The sequence below is a fragment of the Apium graveolens genome, chromosome 4 (assembly GCF_009905375.1).
Source record: "Apium graveolens cultivar Ventura chromosome 4, ASM990537v1, whole genome shotgun sequence".
In the NCBI taxonomy this organism is placed as follows: Eukaryota; Viridiplantae; Streptophyta; class Magnoliopsida; order Apiales; family Apiaceae; genus Apium; species Apium graveolens.
The window spans coordinates 134,917,020-134,928,612 of NC_133650.1; positions in this window are offsets into that span (position 1 = coordinate 134,917,020).

Consider the following 11,593-nt stretch of genomic DNA (forward strand, 5'->3'; position numbering starts at 1 on the left):
AAGCAAAGGGAACCAAAGCAGAAAAAAGTACCAAGACAGAAATTTAGAGCAAAGAGGAAGTTGGATTTTGATGAAGAAAATGAAGAATACGTGCCAACCCAATCTACCACTACAAGTCAACCAACCTTGCCCACAATGGAGCAGGCTGAATTCAAGGTTTATTCTGATATAAATTTCCATGGTGAACCCATAATTCCCAAGGATGAACCCATAGATTGGGAAAGCCTACCTATCCCTGATCTAAACATCCCAAACCCAACCAAACCAAGGAAAACAAATAAAAGAGCAATCAAGCAAACCAAACCTGTCAGACTTTAATCCAAAGCCTTAGCCAAATCCAAACCAACTGTCAACAGGGGAGATTAACTCTACATCTATGATATTATGGAGTTTTCAGACCTTAATATCTATCTGGATGAGCTAGATGAAGTAATAGCTATTGATGCTCACAAGAAGCTTCCAGAGAGATTGGTGTTTAGGTACAAGGGTGGAAAAGAGCTAACTTGGCCTCTCTAAAGAATTCTCAATGAAGGATATTATGTCTTACTGAAGATATTCTCCTCAGTAAAGAAAACTTTGAGTTCAACATTGTTGCCAAAAGGGAGATACTGGACACAATTAAAAAGATAAGAAATAGCTGGAGAGACCTAAATGCACTCCCAAGAGTCTTAACTATTCCCTAAAATGGAGATAGAGTGCATTTAAGGCCATATTGGATGATGGAGTTCAAGGATGAGAAAAATACCAGAAGATTCTTCAGATTAGAAGATCAGCTAAAGATTTTAAGCAATGTTACTCTCATGGAGATGTAAGAGATGCTGGATCGGATTAATGAAGATGAATCTGAATTCTACAGGCAACTTCAATATCAGATTGAAGAGAACAATGATAAGCTATGAAAGAAGACTAGACATTCAAGGAAATAAGATAAATTTGCTTAGTCTAAAGGAGCACCTTGAAAATGGCTTGTGAGATTTTCCTTGAACCTTCCTCTGTACAATTTTCAATAAATTGCAGCACTTATCAATTTTATCTACTATTAATCAGTCTGCATTTATTAGGTGTTTTGTTATCATCAAGTTTCTCTTAATTTATGCCTACAATTCCAGTAGACATAAATTGGGGGAGATTGTTTGGAATATGTCATAGGCTTGATGATAAGTTCACCAAAACACCTTAGTAGATTTAGTTTAGTGTTTTTATAGCTCTCAATGGATGACTTACTTTAACATCCATTGAGAGAGTAGCTTATGTCTTAATAAGTTTTGTAACACATTTCTGCATACTACAATACCTTAGAGATCTAGAAGTTGTAGGATACGCAAAGTCATGTTGATTACTAGATTGATATGCAAAATAGGTTGGCTAATTGTATATATTAGATGCCTTATAATTTTGCATAAGTGAAATGGAGTTCACTGCTATGGAAGACTTTCAACAGATGATTTTACAAGGTTTCAACGGATGATCTTAGTCACATTCAACGGATGATCTAATGAAATTTCAACGGATGATCTAAAACAGTCTCAACTGATGATCCGATGAAGTTTCAACGGATGTTCTAATTCAAATTGCAGTTGAGAGTGACTTGATAGTCACATGGGTTGATTAGATGCAAATGGAATGTGGCAGGCTATTTACAGGTGTTTAGAGAATAAAGAAACATTTCCATTTTTATGCTTAAAGAAAATCAAAGATACTGGATAACGAAATGAAGAAGCATGTGATTAGACAAAGACACATTATATTTTATTAGTTTGTCTTATTCACTTGTATCTTGGTAATATATAAACCAAGAGTAGCTAGTAGTAAATTAAGCAATAAACAAGAGAAATAGAAAAAGCTGTATCTGTGAAGAAATTCTCTGTTCCTTGTAATTCTACTTGCAAGCATCTGTGTGCAAACCTTGCATCACAGAGTTCTCAATATTATATATATATATATATATCTGATGGAAAAGTTCAATCCACCAGAAAGCTTTTAAATACTTATGTTTAATTACTTTATATTTGATTACTTCAATATTTTCATTGCGCACTTTCTCTTGATCAAACAATGTTATATATTTGAGATAGAGTATTTCTTGAAATCGAAAAAGGAACCAGAATTACATTCAACCCCCTTCTGTAATTCTTTTTTAGATTGTTTGGGAATAACATGTTAATATGTGACCTTTTGTGAAGAACATTGTGAAATTGTCAGTAAATCAGATGGTAAGATTGCAATGACTAGTTACAGACATGGTAACTTATATGAAGCCACTCCACAAATACTGATGATTCTCAAATATGTCTACTTAGTAGAGCATCTGTGGAAGACAACTTGAACTGGCATAAAAGACTTTCTCATCTCAATTTCAACAACATCAATGAACTTGTGAAGAAAGATCTTGTTAGAAAATTTCCCAATGTAGTATTTACTCCTAATGGCTTATATGACTCATGCCAGAAAGGCAAACTAAGGAAATCATCTTTCAAAAGTAAAACTAAATCCTCAATTCTTGAACCATATCACTTGCTTCATATTGATCTTTTTTGTAATATTTGGGATATATCGTTTAATTATTTTTGGTTGATAAATCAATATTATGTGAATATTATATGAATTTTTGGTGAATTATATGTTAATTGATATCTGTGTTGGTTGTTTATACCTTATAAAATTTGTGAATTTTACTTTTTATATTCCTAGAATAAGGTATAGATTATTTTGATATTTTTTTAATAATTTATATGTCATTATATAATTTTATAATTGATTTACAAATTTAATTAATTATTTTTCGATATATCTATTAATTATTTTGATTATTCGGGAATCATCCAACTTCAACGGTTTTTACGTTTTTACTACCCGAAAGTTACAGGAAAACTCAGTTTTAGTCTAATTTGATTATTTCGAGCATTTTCCGCCGTTTGACTTTTTCAATCCGGTGTACGGCTTTACCTATAAGATTCCCGGTAAAATTTTATGATATTATTTAATCGTTCCGGTAAAACGATAAAACAGATATTTTCGATATATGAGAAATTTTGATTAAACTACTATATTATCTTCTCATAGTATGTGTAACCAAAAGCTCAGAACTTTATTTAAAAGCCCGTTTTGATGTTTATCCTAAAACCGGTACCGAATTGGATTAGTTTTATCAATACCCTAGCTATTAAGTATTCTATTTTTATATCTGATATGATCCAACGGGGTACCAATATTCCGTATATATAAATAACCCTTACAGTACTTTATTTTGTATAGATAAACACAAATAAACTGGTAAAATTATATAGTTATCCAGAGAAAACATAAATATTCACCGTGTTCTTCATAACCAATCGAGGATTCGAAGGCATAAGCGAACTCCGATTGTGGTATACGAGTAACCAAAACGAAGCTCTTGGAGAGTAGAATCAAATTTTATCAATCATACACATTCAGAATCATCTTGTATTTTTCTATATTTTTATTTAATATCAAATTTAATTGTATTAAATTAGGACTTTTGATTTTGATGTCATTTATGTGTTTTGATGATTGCATTCTAGAGAATTAAATTCTGAACATTTTGGTATATCATTTGTTTGATTTGAAGTTCAATCACATGTTCAAAATTGAGTTTGATTCTCGAATTAAAGAAATTAGGGTTTATAATCTATGAATGTTCTTAATTGGAAATTGGGGCTTTCTTATTTAAGGGTTATTAGTGAAATTTATTGATACCAGTAGATGGATCATGTAAAAACGAATCATTTGGTGTTGGTTGAAGTCCAAGGGATTCCGGGATCGAGTTGCCGGAAAACCTTAGGTTCGTTAGAGTTTATGGCGATTTTTGCCGGATTTGCACTGGGATCGTCTTTTGTTGTTGATGTTCACTCCTCTGTGAAGCTAGGTGTGTGTTCACTATTTTTGGAATGAAAAAGTAGACAAAACAAGTTTTTTTGAATGTTGTCGGAAATTGGCCGGAACCGGCGAAGCCGCCGGATCTCTTCCAGAATCCGGCCGACGTTCGACCCGGTCCCGCGGTTTGTTAAACCCGTTTATTCAATTAGAAAACCCAGTTTTGAGCTATAAAACCCAAATTTGATTTCATATAACTTGCTTCTGGATTTTTGTTTTAAAAATAAATCAAAAATCTATTTCTTTTATTTCAAAAATTATTTTTAATTATTGATTTTAATTCCAAAATTTATTTTAAATTATTTATAAATTCAGAAATAAAATTGAATTAATTAATTAATTAATTTTAGTTAATAGTTAATTATTTAATTGGTCAATTAATTTAAATATTAATTGATTAATTTATTTAATTATTTATTAATTAATTTTAAGACTTTTTTGCACTTTGGTGGCTTGTACTAATTATTTTTTTCACTTTGGTGGCCGACTTTAGAAACTGAGCAACTGTGTGGCTATAAAAATTGTAAATAATGAATTTAACATTTCTTAATAATGAATTTTCCTTCAAGTTCTTTACTAATTTCTCTATACTACATTAGTAATTTCTCTATACTACATTACTAATTTCTTGAATTTAACAGCTTTACAGTTACACGCTAGAACCAATAGCTGGTCCTGAATTTTGGGAAGAGGCCCCTGAACCAATGCCTCTACCACCAACTATAAGGCCTCAGATTGGTAGGCCCAAGAAGAAAAGAAATACCAAGAATGATATACCGGGAAATGCAACCAAATTGCCAAGGACTGGAATGAAGATGAATTGTAAATATTGCAAGGTAGAAAGCCATAACACAAGAACATGTCCTGCCAAGGTATACTCTTCTTCTTTGTGCATTTACATATTTTCAGTATCTTTGCTAATCAAATGTATAAAATTGTTTAAACATAAACGTGATGAAATAAAGAAGGCTGCAGAGGAAGGAAGAGAGCCAAATATTGCCAAAATAACAGTTAGTTGCAAAACTTGCAAAAAGACAGTCCATAACTCAAGGACTTGTTCTGCAAAGGTACTAAAAATTTAGTGGAAAACTCTAGTTATACCATTTGATTGTTTAAAACTAATCAATGATTTTTTTTGTAGAAAACGACCAATCTTGTCAACACTGCTATAGCTGCAAATGACAGGATTGAAGGTCCTGTGCAGAAACTTAAAACAAGAAAAATGACCAGACAAGAAGGTCAAAATGATGGAGCTGAAGGCAGTAAAAGAGATGAAGTATCTACTTTAAGATAACTTGAAGCAGGAAAAAGAAAGAAGGTTGGCAAGAAAGATAATATGGCTGCAAATCCAGGATGGAGGATTTAAGTTTCTTTGTATGAGTACTTATGTTTGTGCATTATGTTAGTGATCCAAACTCTTAGATTATGGCTGATGATCAAAAATATCTATGATCATTTTGTTAGTGACTGTTTTTCTTTGTATGACTGATTTTGTATGACTGAGTTGAAAATTATGGCAATGTTGCTCTTTTGGCATAATATTTAACATCACTACTACAATAACACAGACAACAACTTTAATAGCAGAAACCAAAGTACATCACTACATCACTAATACAAGACTAGTCCTAATACAATAACATAACATCCTTCCTTAAAATCCATATTACAACAGGAAAATATACAACAGGAGCAACACTAGATATCACCGTTTTCCTCAGCAACTGAGCTAAACCATGTATGAAAAACATACAACATGAGCAACACAGCAAATGCACGCCATTTCGTGACTTCATTTCTCAACTGCTTGATCTCCTCATTATACTCATTTCGAGCTGCCACCAACTCCATGATATGATCATTATCCTTCCTCCCTATATTCCTCAACAGACCATTAATCACACCTCTGCTTCGACCATTGAACTCCGGCTCAGCCCATTTGAAGAAGTTGCAGGTTTGGGTAGCACATGTTAGAAATCGACGACCCGGATTATACTCAGTCCATGACGTTTTCTCCACTCCCCAATTTCTGCATAAACATTGGTGGTTCATTCTTGGTTTAGATCTGCTTCAATTTTGGAGATTATCTAATTTGGGTATGCAAAACTGAGGGTTATACTCGCATATATACACACAATAGAGCCGTTGAAATATGAACTGACCAATATGCCCTGCCTCACCGTTAACGGCGTTAACGGCCCATACGCGGAGCCATGCAAATGGCTTAAGATTATTTTTATAGCCACACAGTTGCTCAGTTTCTAAAGTCGGCCACCAAAGTGAAAAAAATAATTAGTACAAGCCACCAAAGTGCAAAAAAGTCTAATTTTAATTGATTATTTAATTGGATTTAGTTATTCTTTTTGATTTAAAATTTCCGGAAAATAGTTTTGAGCTTTAAAATAATTTTCTAAATTATGTTTAATGCTCGATAATTATTTATAAATAATTTTAAATCTAGTTTCGGATATTCGAGCCTTGTTATTTATTTATAAAATGATTCTGGTACCCGTTTTAATCCCGGAAAATTTTAAAAATTCATATTAAATGCTAGAAAAATCATTTTAGCCCTGAACCTTCTTTGAAAAATTATTTTTATCGAATACCTTACGTGTTATGTGTTATGTGCTATCTGTTTGATGTGTGATATGCCTATGTGATCATGGTTTGACTGTTTTAATCATAACCTTCAGTCCGTAAGTCGGATTTAGGTGAAACGAAGGGTAGATATAAGCTTGTGACGTCTGTGTGATGATTATAATGGTATGAGATTGATTATTGATAAATACTTGTGATTTCTACCAGAGGAAGCAAGGCTATGAAAGGAAAGCAAGTGGTCAGTGAATAGAACCGATAGACGAGTGCAAATGAAGTTGGAAATCGGTTGAGATAAGGCAAGTATCCTTGAACCTTCTTGTGATATGTTGCAAGTGGTCCCTAAACTTCTTGAGATATATTACAAGTACCTTGAACAATTACTGTTTATATTGCAGTGCTTGGAATATACCTGAGATATACCATATGTTAACATGTGATAGTTGAATTACTTAGCCCTAAACCCTGACCAGATCATTTGATATTTAAACTTTAAGCCTTATTCATTATGAACCATTAATTGTTAAATTTGTAGATACAAAACCGTATAAATACGACACTACTCCACAAATACATTCACATCATACACCAATCACCGAAACAAATTTGTTTAACATACAATCACTTATACTTTCTTCACTACCTTGTAACATCAGAGAACCAAACCTTGTATAACCATTAAAGCATTGTTCATCTATTACCCGATTCTTCTACAGGCTTGAGGCCATTATTTATACATACCTTGATATACCTTTACGATACTCATGAATTGCATTATGAGATAAATGTCTTATTAATGTTGATTATGATCTTATTTTATTGAATTACATTATTTTATCATATTGTATTGTTATAGACTTTGAAAGTTTTCAAAATATGGACGAGATTCGTGGTCAGACCAGATTTGTGGTCATGTTAGGCTAATGTATGCCTTGGATTTAGTATATATAGAGCAGAGCTGTGTGCCTTACTCGTGGTTAGTGCGTGACTGATCAGTAGCCTAACCTTGGTTTTTCAAATTAAATATGAATATCCAATTATAATAATTTCTTAACAAGAAACTTGATTCCTCTGAATCATTTTATTTGATTATTGTTTAACCTCAGTTATTGTTATTTTGACTTGCTGAGCTAGTTAGCTCACTCATGCGATCCTTTTTATGTTCTTTTCCAGTGAAGAAGTAAACGTTTGGTAGAGAGGATCCCCAGACCAGTGTTCGAGCTAGGATTCCAGATTGAGTGATGGAACGACCTAGCAAGAGCTTTATGCTTTATTTTTGAGTTTAGCATGTTTGTAAGAATGTTTTATTATCAGTTATAAGTTAAACTAGGTGGGATTTGGTACGATATAATATAAGTTAAGGTTGTGGCTTATTTAATACTTTAGCCTATTGCGATCCATGGATGTGTAGTATAGGGTCATTACATATATTATTTCATACATAGGTTTATATTGTGTGTGTGTATGTGTGTTGTGAACCCCAAATCTCTTACCCATATTTGGAGTGCGTTACATTTTTGGTCCAGTAAATGTAATATCTATTGCAAAGAAGAGGTGTGCACTTGTAATTGTTGATGGATATACAAGGTACACATGGATGTATTTTCTGCACACCAAGGATGAGACACCATCCATTCTTATTGATCATGTAAGGGAACTGGAAAAAGGATTAACTCATAAAGTAAAGATCATTAGAAGTGATAATGGAACTGAATTCAAGAACAACACTATGGAAGAATTCTGCAAATACAATGGGATCAAACATGAATTCTCTTCCCCTAGAACTCCACGACAAAATGGAGTTGTTGAAAGAAAGAATGGAACTCTCATAGAAGTTGCAAGAACCATGTTTGAAGAAGCAAAATTACCAACCTACTTCTGGGATGAGGATGTGCAAAGTACATGCTTCACACAAAATGCAACAATGAAAAACACGCATGAAAAAATACCATTTGAGATGGTGAAGAGAAAGAAGCAAAATTTGAAGTACTTTCACATATTTGGTTGCAAATGTTTTGTTCTAAAAACTCATCCTGAAGAGCTTACAAAATTTGATCTAACGGCTGATAAAGGAACATAACTCCCCCAAATCCATGTTTAGGAATCTGGGTCATCACGCAATCTTTCAATCATGTATAACATGTATTGATTGAATAATCCAATAAATCCCAATCTTTCTCTCTCTCACACACAAGTTATAGTCTTAGAAACGGGTACAAGAAGTATAATCTGTTATTATAACTCAAATGTATTTTACAAGATTCAAAACTATTATTCATAACCTCTACATGAAGTTACAATAATTTTACAATTATCTGAAGCCCATCTAAATGTCCTGGATTTCCTGAGCAATGCTACAAGGACTTCTCCTCGCGGTTGCAGTCGACAAGGTCTCGCACTGGCATGTTGGTTATCTGTTGTATTGTGACATTTAAAAGAAAGTAAGAGTGAGCAATAATGCTCATCCATAATGTAGAAAATAGTTTGAAAATAACTGTTAAAATAATACTTCATCGTATAATAGGGTGATTTGAAAACTTGGTGATATATACCTTTTTCTCTTTAAATCAAATCATATATTATATATATCAAAATTGTGACGCCCTCAATCTCGGGGTTAGGAAATGAGGACCCACACACCTTTAATCTACTAATTAAATAGGCATAAACCCCGATTAACTACTAACCGAATCAAACAGGATAAAGTATGAGACAAGATTACAACTACCAACCATAATATATAACTTACAACCCCAAAATAAAATCAAATATACATAGTCGATCCCGACTTGGAACCGACAGATAACCCATTGTATCTTTACAGATTCTTCCAACTGTTTGTTGTATTGTTATTCCCTATCCTTCTTTTCATTCAAAATCATATTCATAAACTCTCTTCTTGCATCGAGTTTGTTCTCTGATGATTACGAAAGAAATAGAATAGTCCCGTGCGACAGGTAGAATTACGTGTCAAAGGAGAATATGATTGCAAGTCGAGAAATGATGGACATTTGCGAGCACGGAAGAATGGATACACTGATAACATGGTCAGGGCAAGGATATCAAATTAGACAGTTGTTCATGTTACGAGGATCTCATCAGTATGGTAGATTGCGTTAACGTGATGCACTTCAAATCAGAGGATTTCGACGCGAAATGAATGGTTAGTGAATCGTACACTAATTACAAAAATAAAGAAGTAAAGTTGTGTGCGTCGGACTGAGCAAACGAGTATCGGGATGACAATCGAAGATCAAAGGAATTCTGAATAATGACTCAGACATGCAATCAATACGTGAAACATCCCTTCATCATGGGAAGATATTTGTCATGAAGATTCAAGACAGAAGCAATCTTAATGGCAACCAGATTTCGAACGTGTTCTTTAAGAAACTGTAAGGTTCTCCAATTTGAGTAAATAAGTTACGGTGAATTTGATATCCATTCCTGGACCAGAGATGAAAGTTGATGCGGAACCATAAGTGAAGATGAAGAAATGGTGATTCGACTGTGAAATATTTTAAGAAACAATGATCCGATAATTGAGTTTCCAACAGATGAGGGTGATAATCAAGATCCTGTGTGGTTATTAACAGATAAATAGACTCATTAGTGAAATTGAATGTGTATCGTCAAAGAAGGAGGATTGATGTGGTTCGTTGAAGGATGCGGCATAATTTTCAAAAGTAACCGTACACAATTAATAATGACAAGAAATAAGCTAAAATACTTGCGAAATAAAATTTTGAGAAATAAAAAGATAAATTTTAAGTTCACCAATAATATTTTGTAATATTTCGAAAGAATTGAGAAATGTATGGTTATATTAATCATTGTGGGTTTCAGACCCAATCCCAGTTAAAAAGATATATGTTATGCCAGTCAGATGCTAATCAAAGGTGAATAGTGGGAATTGATGAATTTGATTTAGGAAAATGGACGGATATGATTGTGGATGCTTTGGTTGATTGATGGTTTCGGCTTGAGTCCGACTGGTAGTCAATGGTGTAGGGGAAGTGCTGCCCAAATTTTCAGAAATTACCCTATAGTTAAGGACAAAGAAGTATATTGTCATTCTCGTCAGTATTCCAAATAATTATGATCTCGGTTCTTGAGAAAGTTGTTATGACCAAACCGACTTTATATAATTGGTCTTTGATTCCAGTTAGCTAGTCAGCACTTGGTTTAAGTGATCAGTTAAAGGATTAACTCATAAAGTAAAGATCATTAGAAGTGATAATGGAACTGAATTCAAGAACAACACTATGGAAGAATTCTGCAAATACAATGGGATCAAACATGAATTCTCTTCCCCTAGAACTCCACGACAAAATGGAGTTGTTGAAAGAAAGAATAGAACTCTCATAGAAGTTGCAAGAACCATGTTTGAAGAAGCAAAATTACCAACCTACTTCTGGGATGAGGATGTGCAAAGTACATGCTTCACACAAAATGCAACAATGAAAAACACGCATGGAAAAATACCATTTGAGATGGTGAAGAGAAAGAAGCAAAATTTGAAGTACTTTCACATATTTGGTTGCAAATGTTTTGTTCTAAAAACTCATCCTGAAGAGCTTACAAAATTTGATCTAACGGCTGATAAAGGAACATAACTCCCCCAAATCCATGTTTAGGAATCTGGGTCATCACGCAATCTTTCAATCATGTATAACATGTATTGATTGAATAATCCAATAAATCCCAATCTTTCTCTCTCTCACACACAAGTTATAGTCTTAGAAACGGGTACAAGAAGTATAATCTGTTATTATAACTCAAATGTATTTTACAAGATTCGAAACTATTATTCATAACCTCTACATGAAGTTACAATAATTTTACAATTATCTGAAGCCCATCTAAATGTCCTGGATTTCCTGAGCAATGCTACAAGGACTTCTCCTCGCGGTTGCAGTCGACAAGGTCTCGCACTGGCATGTTGGTTATCTGTTGTATTGTGACATTTAAAAGAAAGTAAGAGTGAGCAATAATGCTCATCCATAATGTAGAAAATAGTTTGAAAATAACTGTTAAAATAATACTTCATCGTATAATAGGGTGATTTGAAAACTTGGTGATATATACCTTTTTCTCTTTAAAT